Raw genomic sequence first — 15,559 nt, forward strand, 5'->3', positions numbered from 1 at the left:
GAACCGGCACTACGTTTAACCCTTCGTGACCCCAGGGGAACGAATTTAAAGAACTCGGTCCCAATGGCCCACCTGTATAAATGACTGCAGGGTGGTAGTAGCCTAGTGGGTAACACACTCGCCTATGAACCAGAAGACCCAGGTTCAAACCCCACTTACTACCATCGTGTCCCTGAGCAAGACACTTAACCCTGAGTGTCTCCAGGGGGGGACTGTCCCTGTAACTACTGATTGTAAGTCGCTCTGGATAAGGGCGTCTGATAAATGCTGTAAATGTAAATGCATATATAATGTTCCGTGTAGAACTGCCTGATCCCAACCTTCATAAAGGTCCCTTAGGAGGCACAAACGGGATTTCCACAGCAGGAGAGCCACATAGAGGCCATCGATTGGCCTGCTCTGACGAATGTCATCAGCAATATTCGCTCGCTCTGCCATTCAGCTTTTTGGCCATCGATCGATTCTGACGACCTCGGGCCGCACTGCCAACACCAGCGTATGGGATCTTAACTTCCTGCCAAATGATCCGTTCCACAGGAACTTGTACTACGAACTACATATTTGCACCGATGCGTTTATGCTTCGGGAGGTTTTTGTTCTTCCACTTTTGAGACAATCGTGAACTAAAACACATAATAGATGTTATTAGCATGCAATGTAGTACAATGTAGTACAAGTATGATGGCCTTCTATTCAGGGTCCCCCACATAAAGGCGTCTTCTGGATGCCGGCATCCTCTCTCACACCAGAGAGGGATGTTTCTCAGCTCTGTGTTGGAGCGAAACAACAAAGAGCCGAAAAAAAAAAAAAAAAGAAAAGAAAGGGAAAGCTCTCCAGCACAGGCTCACAAAAGAGGAGCAGAGTAGAGCCGCAGCGAGTGTCGACGGTCCTCCCTTCCTTTTCCTCCGACACCGGGCAGGCATCCTGCGGAGCGTCTACTCGGACGGTTCACTCGACCGCCACGTTTTTCAGGGAGGTAAGAGGGACGAGGTTGCGTGATTGAGCGGTGTGTACGGTGAGGCCGGACCAGGCCGCGCTGGGTGTCATTCCCATGAATGCATAGCTCTGAAGGAGTGTTACAGGCGAAGCCTGTCTGGATCGGCCTCTGGATTGCAGCCTGCTCTCCCTCGCGTTGCGTTGCGACCCGCCCATCCTCAAACAAATTTCGCCGCGGCTGGACTGCGTCGGCCAGCGCACCGCGCCGTTTTAAAAGCACACTCTCGCTTTTGTCCACAGGGGTGTAAGGGGTGTGTCTCTCGACTCCCAGTCGGGCATGAAAGGTTAAGCCAGGCTGCACCTGTCAGTCACAAAGCCTCGGCGAGCGCACGGCCTTAAAAGAATGCGCCGGTGAAAAAGAAAGCCCTGAGGGGGGGGGCGCCACGGCGACAGGACAGGTCAGGCCAGGCCGAAACATCCCCGGGTGCTCGGTGGAGGCCGCGATTAGGCGGACGGCCTTAATCCCGCCTCGTTAGCCTGTAAACGTGGCCCGAAGCCCGCTTGCCAAACACGACTGTAGCGGGCGTGTAGTACGCCGCTCGACACAAGGCTGCTAAGCCCCGCGGGGTGTTGCACTTGCAGCAGCCGGCTCGGGCAGAAAACACCCAAAGTCACAGCGTCCACGCCCGTGGCCCGGTCGCAACAAGAGAGGAAGAAAAAAGTAAAACCAACTCAACGCACCACAGGCCAAAAGTTTGGACACAACTTGTCATTCAACGTGTTTTCTTTATTTTCATGACCATTTACGTTGGTAGATTCTCACTGAAGGCATCAAAACTATGAATGTGGAGTTATGTACTTAACAAAAAAAGGTGAAATAACTGAAAACATGTTTTATATTCTAGTTTCTTTGCTCTGATTACTGCTTTGCACACTCTTGGCATTCTCTCGATGAGCTTCAAGAGGTCGTCGCCTGAAATGGTTTTCCAACAGTCTTGAAGGAGTTCCCAGAGGTGTTTAGCACTTGTTGGTCCAGCTCACCCCAAACCATCTGCATTGGGTTCAGGTCCGGTGACTGTGGAGGTCAGGTCTCCACTTTTTGTTAAGTACAAACTCCACATGTGTTCATTCATAGTTGTGATGCCTTCAGGGAGAATCTACCAACGTAAATGGTAATAAAAATAAAGAAAACGCATTGAATGAGAAGGTGTGTCCAAACATTTACATTTACATTTACAGCATTTATCAGACGCCCTTATCCAGAGCGACTTACAATCAAACGTTTGGCCTGTACTGTAAACGGGAAAGTGCAAATATTTTTTGCACGTAGCGACGCTGTTTTTTTTGCGCAGGCCAGCGCGAGGGTAAATACAGATGCGCCAGATGTGTCCTTTTCTGAGGATGCCGCTTCAGGCGACGCAACGTGCATATATCTGCGGATTAAATTCCATCGCGTCTCCGTAACAGCAGCTGCTGGCTCGTTAACTTGGAGAAGGGACGTGGCGGCGGGATGCGTGGCACGTTCTGCAACGTTCACCGACGACAACGAAAAAATAAAAATAAAAAAAATCGCCACAGTGTGCAGGTCGTGCTGAGCTTGGGACGAGACCCGACCGTCGCAGGGATCCCGGCGGCGCGTTACATAACGGGGCAGAGCCGGGCTGCGTGACGTCACGGGCCGGCGGGGCGATCGGCGGCTGCGCACAGGCGATGTCCTTTACGCGCAGCGGCAGTCAATGAGGTTGCGCTCGTACTACACGGATTCTTTCTTTTCGACTTTTTCTTTTTTTTTCTTTTTGTAAAGGTCGACTACTATAAACCGGCAGAGTCGCGAGTTCCCGGCTCGCTTTGGCAAAAAAAAAAAAAGAAAAAAGAAAGACGGAAGCCTGTCCGAGATCGACGCTCCGAACTTGGTTAGATGAAACGCGAATCGTTACTGTTATTTAGGTTTCTTTTTTTTATTATTATTAATTTTATTTTTGTATCTGAAGCACATTTATTGTTTGAAAGTGACCGAGTCCGCGCTCCGGTGTTACGGCGGGGAGGAAAACTTAGGAGGACGTGCGGCGGTGGCGCAGTTTAAGTAGGGCTCTCGCCCGGCAGGAGCGCTCCCCGCTCGGCCACGGGACCCGGGAGTCGCCGCCTTTTTTCCTCGCTAAAGTAACGCCAAGCGTCCGCGTACGAGGCGTTTTTATTCGCGCGTTTTCTTTTTTTGGTATTCCTTGCATGTGTTTTTCCCTCTTTGCTTCTCGGTCGGCGGACAGGCGTGCGGGAAACGCGCACTTACTGTCGGGTTGCGACGCGCCGCGGAGTCCGCGCCTCTCCGTGCCGCCGCCGGGGCTCCCCGCTCCGGTCTCCCCTCCACTGGTGCGACGGTGTCTGCTGCAGCGGAGCTAATGGCTCAGTCGCTCTGCCCCCCTCCTCCCGTCGGCCTGCGTGCGTGTGTGTGTGTGTGTGTGTGTGTGTGTGTGTGTGTGTGTGTGTGAGAACGTGTAATCCAAATATGGAGCAGTTGGCCGGCCCCGCTGAAGCTAAAGGTTTGCGCTCCGTGCAAAAAAAAAAATAAATAAAAAAAATGGAAGCAGACCAAACAGAGCTGTAATACACACACGCAGTGACGCCTTCATTGCGTTTTAATTACCGGCCCGATGAATAAATCATGCGAGCGCGCATTCAGCCTAATTGCGGACATTTCCACTTAGATTGGACACAAATTCGAATCGCCGTGTGAATGTGCAAAGACACCAAATTGTATAAAGCAGAAGTACATTTACTATCGGAGCACAAGAAATTGTGCTGGTGCTCTGCAAGAGGAGAAAGGGTCGATATTGTGCAGTTTTGATTTATGAATGTGCAAATGGACCAACAATTAATTAAACTTCTCCGCCAAGGGAGCAAAGTCACGTTTTCCACGTTTGACCCCGTTTGCACAGCGGAGCAGGAAGATGCACGTCACTGTGCAAAATGTGCAAAAAAAGAGACATGCATGACAATCAATTGCACTTCCAATATTTCATCGTTGTCTCTCTCTACATATGAAATATATCAAGCCTGGCACATGATGCATAACTGCTAATCTGGTTTTCCCGTTCGGTTTAGACATCGAATTGCCCGGGGGGACATTTGTAGTGGGAGATAAGCAAGGTGCTTAGTCATGTTTGCTTACAAGTCACCACATCTGTGGCGATGAACCTCGCTGTGATGTGGGCGCAGGCTGCATTTACCATTGATTCAGAGCCTAGTGACTAATTCCAGGTTCGTTTTCATTCTGGCCAAAATATCCTCTGTTGAGTGAGAGCGAGAGAAAAAGCAAAAAAAAAGGTCAAACTTTTTATTGCCATGAAAGATGGGGATTTCCAAATGTGTGTACGTGCGTGTTGCTATAGCGATTGCATTCATCGGCGCCCGCACTCCACCCAAGCATGCATCCCCATTCCTGACCTGTGAAGTCACAGCTGGACCTCAGACGCTGCCTTGGCCACACTGCCAGCACAGTAATGATGGGAAAATGGCAAATAGAGCACATAGGCCCCGCGGACCTGAAGTCACGGACTGGAGGAGTAAAGTCCACGCAGCAATATAACTTTTTTTAGTCTCTCAATGTTGCAATGCTTACAGTAAGGCTGCAATGCTGTAATTATACTGTAATAGTGCCTCCCTGAAAGCAATGGGGACCCATTCAGTGGCCTCAATATGGACAGTGTCCAAGAGTCACCACACACCTGTACCTGGACAAAGACCTGAAATGAGCTTAGGTTGGGGGTTTGAGCTTAGGTTGGGAGAATTCCTAAATGCACAATTCCCATTCATTACATGTCAAAAGTTAAAGTGGATTCAAAAGCACAAAGCCAACTAGACATTTTAAAAAATGTGTTCAGATTTTTATTAAAATGCTAATGGCATCGGCCTAATTTGTTTGGACTTGTTCGGAGACCGAGCCACACCTAGTTGCCTGCCTGTTGTACACTTCTGCCCTTCCACGCGAGTTTCCGAGGATCAGTTCAAGATGTAGTTCGTGGGCCAGCACCCCACTATGCATTTTCGTGTCAGGTTCGATGATTCCTGGCACGGGTGTGGGTCCATGGATCCGAAAAAGAAATACCGTAAATCCAGCGCTCACACGGAGGAGGCCTTTGAGATGACGTGAGGAATTTACGTGTAGCACACTCCAGTGGTAGAATGTGGCGCTGCAGCTGTGGAAACCCCACCTGTGCACAAGTCACAGTAGAATTGTGTGATTTGGGCGAATGCATCGACTTACCACGAGCCGTCAAACGAGGGAAGGGGAGTAGCAGCTCAGCGCAAAGAATGCGGCGCAGATGTACAGCGGTAGACATGGCTGGCGCAGTTACACAACTCTGCACGAGCGTCATTTGATGCAAACAGGATTTTCTGTTTATGTTCTTTCGTGTCGTCCTGTGAGCTGCACAAGGGCATTCTGGGATTTTCCACTTCACTAATCGTCTGATGTACCACAAGAGCAGTGAGGTGTAGCTTCACTCGAATTAATTTGCGAAAACAACGACTATGATGCTCGAAAGCCTTTGGAGTAAAAAAAGAAAAAAAACTGCAAGCACACCATCCTTGTGCAAAGGGGCCGAAAGGCTTTTTTACAAATCCGGCTTGCTAGACGCCCTTCTGCGGAATACTACAGGGCCGAAATCTCACACTTGCACGAGTTTTCCCCGCCTCATCACCTAGCTCTGTAGTGCGGGGAAATGAAGTTCTCAGATTAGACACGGAGGCTTCCTAATCTCTGTATTAAGAGCACCCAATTTAATCAACTTGTTCAGCACAGACAGATTAGCACTAATCTTGATGCACTGAATGTGATCTTTAGAAAGTTTAGCCCTAATTAGTGGCTGGGTAAGCCGTCAGTACACACACAGTCAGCAAGAAATCTTCGCCCTCCGACAGAGACGTGGCGAGGGAGGAGGGAAAAGGAGCGTGAGAGAGAGAGAGCAGGGGCGCGACAACATCTGAATAATGCATAATCCTGGAGATGAAAAGTGACTTACGCTCATCAGAAGAAATGTGACGGGCTGCGGAGGATGCGCAGAAAGTCTATTGATATTCACACCACACCTGTAGCTAATGGAGCAAGTTAATGATGTGCAAATGTGTCTGGATCCGAGCTTCAAACGTGGACTTGGCTGAATCAACGTTCCGTGAATCAGCCTGGGTGCAACGCTGATGGACCTGAGAGGCCTTGATGCGTCAGATCATCGCAGCTACCATAAAATGCGTGTCGCTTTAGCCAAGTGGCCTGTAAAATGATCACTCCCCCCCCTCGGGGCATAATGGTCTTTCCCGCATGCAGGTCCTGGCATATGTGGGGATGGTTAAATATTGACAAGCGCAGGGGTTTCGGCCCAAGGACGCCACCTCCCTCAGGCCTTTATCTACCAGGTTGAGGGACGTTGGTACACTCCGCCACGTGTTGCTCTCAAAGAAGGTCACAGAGGGGTCGTCTAAATAATGGATGCAGGAAGCCGTACAGATGAACATGTTCAACTGTGTGGAGGACCGTCAGACGGAGAAGGTGAGACAGAGGGATAGAAAGAGGGGTGAGGAGGGTAAGAGGGAATGATAGATGAGAGCAAATAAAATGAAAGGAGACCAAAATAGATAATTAGAGAGAAATGGAAGGGAGATGAGAGGAGAAGTGAGGAGATAAAATGAGATACAGGTCGATTGATGTGAAAAGGGAGTCAAGCAGAGGAGACGAGATTAGAGCACCAGACAGGAGGGAGAAGGAGCAAGACAAGGGGAGAGAAGAGAGAAGATGAAAGGAGGAACAGGGATGAGAGGACATAAAATGAGTCGGGACGGCAACACCAAAATAAAAGATGTAGATGTGAGCAGATGAAACTAGACACGGGAGTAGAAGAATGCAGAAACACAAGCAGTGGAGAAGAAACAGGAGCAACCAAGAAAGGGGCAAGACAAGGAAGATGATAGGATGGAAAGGGATCTGGTGAGGGCAGAGGAGGAGGTGATACCAGTTGAAAGGAGAGAGGTGACATGACAGCAGATGAGCGAATGTGACAGCTGTCTCACTCTGTACCTGTCCGGTGCACATGTACACCGCCGCTCGGCCATTAATCACCGCCTCCGCCTCCTGCTCGCCGTCATGAGGACCATCGTGGAGCCGACGCCTCCCCGGCCTTCCCTCTTCCTGCAGAGGCGGTGAGGTGAGGGGACTTTGTCCACCCACGATCTGCGGGTAGCCGTGAAGTTATTCATAGCCGATGCATTATGCAGCAGAGACACCTGTTCGTGTCAGAAGGTTCATCGCTGTTTCGGCACTGCGATAGCGGGGGTCGGCCTTTTCATTCAGCCGCAAGCATCAGACTGATTAATGATAAATGCTCAAACCTATCTGATCCCCGGGAGGAGCAAAAAACGTCCAAGCGGAATATCAAATTCCTGGGTTCTTTAGAGACTACCACGCCTGCAGGAGGACACTCATCCAAACCTTTGAGGAATTTGGTTCTTCATATCCATCCCCTCCTTGTCTTTCATTACAACCCACTGAAGAGCTGCACGCTTGGTGCCTGCAGAGAACGCTTGACATCTTGGGGAAAAAAATGCAATGGACCTTTAGTCACTGTTTTTGTCCGATTTTGATGTCCACTGTATCATTGATGGCCAAGATTTCCTAACCATGCAGTGGTATAAACATATTTCAACCAGAAGACCCAGGTTCAAACCCCACTACAACTATTGTGTCCCTGAGCAAGACACCTAACTCTGAGCACCTCCAGGGGGACTGTCCCTGTCACTACTGATTGTAAATCGCTCTGGATAAGGGCATCTGATAAATGCCGTAAATATAAATGTCTAAAGAAATAAAATGCCGGTCTGCTTTCTAAAACTGGGGTTACAAAGGAAAATAACACTCAGGAATATGTTGAACATCAGTGGTCCGGGAGTCCAGCAGTTAGGATCACATTCGGCTGCTGGAATTGGAATGAAAGTGAGCCCCCCCCACCACCAGATTATGTGAAATCCCACACAGATTACAAGCGTAGCCTCCTGACGAATGCGCTCAAGTGAATAGGCGATGTAGATTCCTCTTCTCTGACATTAACAGAGCTTTAGCCCAAGATTACTTCTTAAATAATCCAAGACTGTTCAAATATCATTCAGATAGACATTCCAATTGCTGATTGGAAAGAGAGTGAAGTCTAATTAGATTTCTTGCTGAAATGTATTTTATATATCTAGTAACTACTGCATGTCGAAATGGTAGTTTGTGTAATTTGAACCTGTAACATTTTGCTGCAAGTTTATTACCAACATGGATGGCTGTTCACCTGAGCAAAAATTGCTAAAAACATTTTGCAATTACATTTACATTTACATTTATGGCATTTATCAGACGCCCTTATCCAGAGCGACTTACAATCAGTAGTTACAGGGACAGTCTCCCTGGAGCAATTTTTAGGGTTAAGTGTCTTGCTCAGGGACACAATGGTAGTAAGCGGGATTCGAACCCGGGTCTTCTGGTTCATAGGCGAGTGTGTTACCCACTAGGCCACTACCACCCTAATTCCCCACCATTTTGACATTTTGAGAATGTTCCTGGTTAGACTAGTTTGATAGCTTAGACCTCTTGATGGTGAACCGATGGTACAGAACAGGGAGGTCCATTGTTCATTTTGGGATTTTCATGGATTCAAGTCTCTTGAGACCCCATACTAATTGATTAGTCCATACTGTGTATATACTGGCCCTCTGTGGATAAAATAAGTCATGCAGACCAAAGAGAAGAGAATCCAGCCAATGGTACACCATCACAGTGTCGAAGGAGACTGAGGTCTTTAGAACCAAGAAAACAACACATTCTGCAGTCAGAGTCCAATGAACTTCCTTTCCCACCGTGAAACCTGAAAATAGAGCGATGGAAATTTGGGAACATTTGCTTGTGTTCAGAGCCAATTGGGGTCTGTCGCTTGTTATACATGTTAACTTGTATCAACTGGAAAATCCACCATTATAAAATAAGGACACTTAAAAAGAGTTATAGATTGAGTGCCTAAGTTTCTTTTACAGTGATTCTTATATTTCATCATTTTAAACTAGCTCTAAGCAATGGTATAAGGTGAAAGGCGTCCTCAGGATTTACATACATCAGTTGATAAAATGGTAGTAGCCTAGTGACTTAGATACATGCATAACAACCAGAAGACCACAAAGTCCCAAATTACTACCGTTGTGTCACCCTTAACCCTGAGTGTCTCCAAAGGACTGTCCTTGTAACTTGCACTGGAATTTAAATGTAAATGTCATCAGGCTCCTCCCATTTAGAAAAACACCGCTAAGGATTGTATTCTGGGTGACAGAATTAATTACACACTAACAAAAAGGGTTTCTCTCCTTCGAGGTACAGATAAATACTTTATTTTTTGTCTGTTTAATTATGTAAATCCAGAGCCTCACACCAGCCACCGAGCGCCATGCTTAGCACCTAGATTCTGCAATCAGTGCAAGTGTGAAAATAGTGCCCTGCAGGATTAAAAGTAAAGAGTCGCCAACAGTCACGTCCTGCTTTGGTCAAGTTCCACAGACTGGGACTAATGTGAAATGCTGAAGGGGTGGGAGGTCGCTGGATCGAAAATGTGCTATTGGCTTTCTCAAGGTAGGAAGAAGGGAAAAAACGAAACACGTTGGATTCACATGGGGCAGTCGATGAAAGCCATTGTTAGGAGGCGGCGCCGTAAACAGATTGTTCTGCTGTCCCTTGGTGCACCAGGCTTCAGTCAGTCAGGCTCGAGTGCCATTCTGGAGCTGTCACTGCACCGGGGGGGCTTTATACACTCGTTTTCTTTTTTTTCTTTTCTTTTCTGTGTGAGTGTGAGTGGGGTGGGTAGAAAGAGAGTGGATGAGTGTGTAAGTGTGTGTGTGTGTGTGTGTGTGTGTGTGTGTGTTATTTTCTAGGTCAAGGGCTCTCCCTGTGGCAGGCTGCCAGTTGTATCCCTGGTCTCCCATAATCCAGCGAAATAAATCAAGCCTGTCCCGAAATCCTCATGCCCTGCCAGTGCTGACTAACACACTCACTCTCTCTCTCTCTCTCTCTCTCTCTCTCTCTCTCTCTCTCTCTCTCTCACACACACACACACACAGAGAGAGAGAGAAGCTACACACAAATAACTTACACACACTCATTAGTCAGTGTTAGAAGCAGTCTAAGCAGAGAAGTAGTCTCTGCTGATTACCTACCAAACCTGAGAGGTCTCACACACACACACACACTCACACACACACACACCGACATTCCTAAACCCCTCCCAGCTCGGCTGCAACACTCATTCTCAGTGTGACGGTTTGTGTGACATTGAGAAGTGCAGGAGAGACAGGGAGGTGGAAAGGATCCTCCTCCCGACTTCAGCAGGTTCTGGAGACGCTGACACCATTGTGCGCTGCTGTGCACCCACACACAGAACACACACCCACTGACTCAGCACCTATTCTGTTAAACTTTACCTTAGTAGACACACACTCACTCACACACACCCACAGTTCATATCTTGTAGGCCATTCCCCGTCCTCCCACGGGAACGGTAGTGCACACTACGGGAGGATGATGTCCCAGTGAAACATACACTCATTAAGGCATCTCGTGTTACTGTCACTTTAATACAGAGGCTTAAAGGCTACACACACACACACACACACACACACACACAATCTCTGGTGTTTACTCGCCTGTGACAAAAACCTCTATACACCTCCTCCTCCGATCTCTCATGCTCTCGGTGAAGATTTTATCCACACACACATACCGCCACTGTTCCGTAGTAAAGCGAAGTAGAAAACGAATATTGAACATAATAGACAAACAGAACAGTAATTGAACCTAATTTAAAAATGGAACAGAACTGTATAACAGATTTGTCAACACAAATAGAGAGAAATAGAGAGAACAGAATGTAGACCAGAATTGATAAATAAATAGATAAACAGAAAAAATAAAATTTGAGTAAAACAAAATAGAAATAGTAAATAAACGTAACGTTTTACGGAGGAAAAACAATGTGAGGAACAGAATAGAATGGAGGAAGGGTAAAATACAAATCAGTTTAAAATGGAAACTGTCAACTGAACAGAAATTTGGACCAGAAGAAAAATGCAATTGGTGAAGAGAACATATTTTATAACACAAAGTAATGGATAAAGTTAACAAGCCATGTAATAAACATGCAGCGAAATAAAATGAATAAATACACTTGACTGGCCCGACTGCTGATGGCCGCGTCATTCGCTCGTCCCCTCTGCCTGTCTCCACGGTGCTATTTTTATCATGCCTGGCGGGGCGCTGCCATGCTTAAACGCGCGCTGCCACTCAGGCCGGGCACCATGTGCTCTGTGCCATCTGCGGCTGCGTTGCGCTGCACGTCGAGCGTTGTCATCTGTTGCAGGATTGTTGGCTGTTGCATGGCCAGCAGAAACCGCCTGGTGAATGCAGCATATCTACTCTGTTCAGTTGAACCTGCGGTTATCATGTGGATCCTTTGCATGTGTGTTACATTTCAATACTTTCATTGAGCAGATGCTTTTATCCAACACACACTTGGGAATTTACATTTACAGCATTTACCAGACGTCCTAAACCAGAGTGACTTACAATCAGTAGTTATAGTAGTTTCTTCATTCTAGAAATTAGCAAATTTTCACATGAATTCAAATGTAAGAACCTGTACAATAAGCGCAACCTTGGTGTTTCTGTATAAAATGTATATCTTATGAAGTCTGTTGTTCTGGACACACCACAGTTTACGAAAACGGCGAGTGACAGACAGGTCTGTGGTGTCGTGGTGGCTGTGACATTCAACCTGGCCAGGGACCCTCACTCGCTGCTTGGACGGGAGGTGATTATTTCGGTATATGAGCCGACGGCACTCCTGGCATACAGTACATACCTCCAGCCGTGCTGACCAGGTGCTGCATCTGAATGTTGGGACGGCACTGGCTGCCCGCACCCCGCTTCTGGGATAGAAGCCTGAAGGATTTGGGGGAACTGGGCTGCCTGCATGGTGACAACATGAGGGGAGGATGGAGAGAACTAGACTGGCATTGTGGCCTGGAGAACAAGCGCGCCACGGCCCCAAAGGTCAAACATGTGCCTTTCCCCCCTTGGACCATCATGAAACCATTAGTATATAGAATTTTTTTAAGAAAGAATAAAGGATAATAAAATAGATCAGAATACAATGCATAAAAATAAAAAGGAATTTTAATTTAGAACATAAAAACATCACATAAATGCACAAATATCATTTGAAAGTGGAGCAGAATAGAAGTATAACAGAAATACCGTCACATCATAATTAGGAATCTCTCTGCTCTGCCATTTATAGTGATTTTTGAGCATGTAATAGAACAGAACAGAAATAGAATAGAAATACCCTGACTAGATCTTGATAGTATATGCCTTGAAATGAAAGTGGAACAGCACAAAAATACCCCAACTAGACCTAGATGGTATAGATCTCAGTATGTTTGGACGTTAGGATATTAGGATTTGGCAGTGGGACAGGATACCGTGACCCGCTATTCGTTAAAGCAGATCTCTGTGCGAAAAATAAATAAACAGTCTTCCTTTTTCCCACAGAGACGTGTTTGTGTAAAGGGAGAACGGGCGGAGGAGCCAGGAGGGCTTGGGCGCCTGCCCATGATATGTACTTTAGCGTGGAGTGAAGGAGAGGCCAGCCAGCAGGGCGAGGCGGGTGGGGGCTCTAATGGCTGCATAAACAGGATTATCAGTAGCTGAGCTGGTCCCCATAAGACGATACTGATACCCCCCGCTGCCCCGGTACACACACACACCGTCCCAGCCCACTCTCTGGACGAGGTGAGAGTCTGTCTAGACCGACAGGTGCCCACAACGTGATACAGCATGACTGAGGAGAGTCGGAGGGAAAGAACAGACTCGCCTTGAACCCTGGTACACGAACACACACACACACACACACACACGGAGGTAAACAAAACCTGTTGGATAATGACCAGTGACACTGCTGGTCAGCGAAGGGTGCGCCGCGGCCCTGCCACGCAGGGGGTCATGTAGAAGAACAGCTGAGGCTAGAGGGCATATGGAGCAACGCTGTCATCAAGTGTTTAGCAATCCTCCTTTCTCTCCATGCACGCACACACATACACACACACACGCATGCATGCGTCTCAACGGCAGCCACAGTTTGGTAGTACTACACACCGCGGCTGACAGCGAATGCCATGGCTGCACATTCCACATTATTACTACTTCAGATGCTTGTGGCCCAAAAGCGCTCTGATTGGCGGGGAGGCCCGTGACACGAGGGACAGGGGGCAGCCAATGAGCTGCGGGCTCCGAGGAGAAGGAGAAAGAGGGCGAGTAAGTTGAAGGGAGAGAGGGGTGGAGGGATAGTAAATCAGCGGTGTCTTGTCTGCTGGGAATTCTACTTGTTAACTTTTAACAGTCTGTTCGGTTTCTACACACACACACACCTTCATATGTTTCTTTTTTTTATTCTCACCCACGCTCCAGTCTCAGAGTAACAAACACACACACACACACACACACACACACACAATCTGTCTCTGAGCTGAGAGTGTGGAACGCTGTCAGCAGCAGACATGCAGACAGACAACCCTCTCAGCTGTAGCCAGAGGGCGGGGCCGAGGCAGGGTTGACATCCTCGGGGTAGAGGCCGAATTCTCCGCCTTGTTCAAACGGCTGAAGGACACGGCACTCGCACACACCCGGCACCCTCTCCACAGTCGGCCTGACTTCGACCACCGAGACGCCATTTTCAAACACAGAGACCCGAGCCGTCTGGACCAAATCGTACAAATCCCACTTCTGACATGCTCTGTTTGGGGCAGTGGTGGCCTAGCAGTTAAGGAAGCGGCCCCGTAATCAGAAGGTTCCACTAAGGTGCCACTGAGCAAAGCACCGTCCCCACACACTGCTGCCCGGGCGCCTGTCATGGCTGCCCACTGCTCACTCAGGGTGATGGGTTAAATGCAGAGGACAAATTTCACTTTGTGTACTGTGTGCTGTGCTGCTGTGTATCACATCACTTTACATCTCTTCCCCAGCAAACACCGTTACTGCCACTCAGATGAAGTAGAGACAGATATAGAGAGAAGGGATGGGAGGCTTCATACATGTTAACACACGCAAGGGTGGCGTTTTACACGTAAAAGTAGGCATTTCACCTACTCTCGTCTGGTACAGCCTCTCTGAAAAGGCCGTGTTGGATTTTTTCTTTTTTGCTAAATGCTTAATGTCTCCCCCTGCTGGTAGGCTGTAGTATTTTTAACGGTGCACAACAAAAATGGTGTCCAACAGTTGAGTGGGTTTTTAATCTGTTAGTCTGTCACTGTCATGAAATTGGTCTTCTAAGTCCAGAGCCCACCGAGTAAAAATGTAGAGCTTGAGCTTTTTGAGACATCAAAGGTAAAATTCTAAAAACATTTACATTTACAGCATTTATCGGATGCCCTTACCCATAGCGACTCACAATCAGTTGTTACAGGGACAGTCCCCCCCACCCGGAGACACTCAGGGTTAAGTGTCTTGCTCATGGACACAATGGTAGTAAGTGGGATTTGAACCTGGGCCTTCTGGTTCACAGGCGAGTGTGTTACCCACTAGGATACTACCACCCATACATCCACATGGTAGATGGTACAATTAAAAACGTGATATTGGACATTGGACAGTCTAGTGTACGTAAATTTAATTGCAAAATGAACTGAAGTTTTATTTTATCATGTTCACACAGATCTTTCTTTCTTTGTCTTTTTTTGGTATAAAAATATGAAATATGAAATAACGATGGGGGATGATTTTCCAACAGTCCTGCATTCCTATGATGCTGCTTTTCCTTGTGTTAATGATCGTCCCATGAAGCTGTTTATGTTGATGACCATAGCATGCAGAGCAGCCATGAAGGTCAAGAGAGGCAACGCTCGAAAATCTAGATCCCTGTTCAAGAACAGTGCAAGGAATATTTGCAAGACAAGCGCACCACAGCAAACAGATGGCGCGACGTTGAAAAAATAGAAAAAAGAAGAAGCAGCACGAACACTATGTACAGTATGAAGAATGTGTGAAGGCCCAACCTGCGCACGCCTAACAGAAATAAACACCAGACAGAGATAAAATGCATGTGCTGAGTCTGACTCTCCCAGCCCCTCTGTGTGTGCGTGTGCGTGCGTGCGTGTGTGTGTGTGTGTGTGACCTACTTTCACACAAGGCTCAGTGACGACAGCGAAATCACAAGTGGGTTTTATAACTCTTGTGAGGATGCACAAAAACAAAACAAAAAAAAAAACGATTAAACTACTACAACAAGGTAGATTTGAAATGCTTTTTTTAAAAAGAACAAATGGCAAGACATTTGAGAATCACCGTGGAAATGCACAATATCACATACATGCACAGAGCTTTGGTGGACAAAATATGGGTTGGCTTTTACATTTAAAATTTTTTCATCACCCCTGGTATGAAGATACCGTACGATGGACTATCTGGAAAGAAATGCGTACACTACCAGTCAAAAGTTTGGCTTTTATGGAGACAACGACGGAACCATTTTTTAGAATCCAATACAAGAAATAGATTTAGTAT

The 15,559-nt window shown here is 47.3% G+C and overlaps 1 protein-coding gene across 1 annotated transcript in view; it reads right to left on the reverse strand.

Moving 5' to 3' along the window:
- atxn1a (ataxin 1a) overlaps positions 1 to 3,353 on the reverse strand; it is a 68,566-nt gene extending 65,213 nt beyond the window's left edge. The window contains exon 1 of the mRNA XM_028963553.1: positions 3,224 to 3,353. The gene's annotated coding sequence lies outside the window, so the exon portion shown is untranslated. The remainder of the gene's footprint in view (positions 1 to 3,223) is intronic.
- Between the last annotated feature and the right edge of the window lie 12,206 nt (positions 3,354 to 15,559).

The sequence above is a fragment of the Denticeps clupeoides genome, chromosome 20 (assembly GCF_900700375.1).
Source record: "Denticeps clupeoides chromosome 20, fDenClu1.1, whole genome shotgun sequence".
Lineage (NCBI taxonomy): Eukaryota > Metazoa > Chordata > Actinopteri > Clupeiformes > Denticipitidae > Denticeps > Denticeps clupeoides.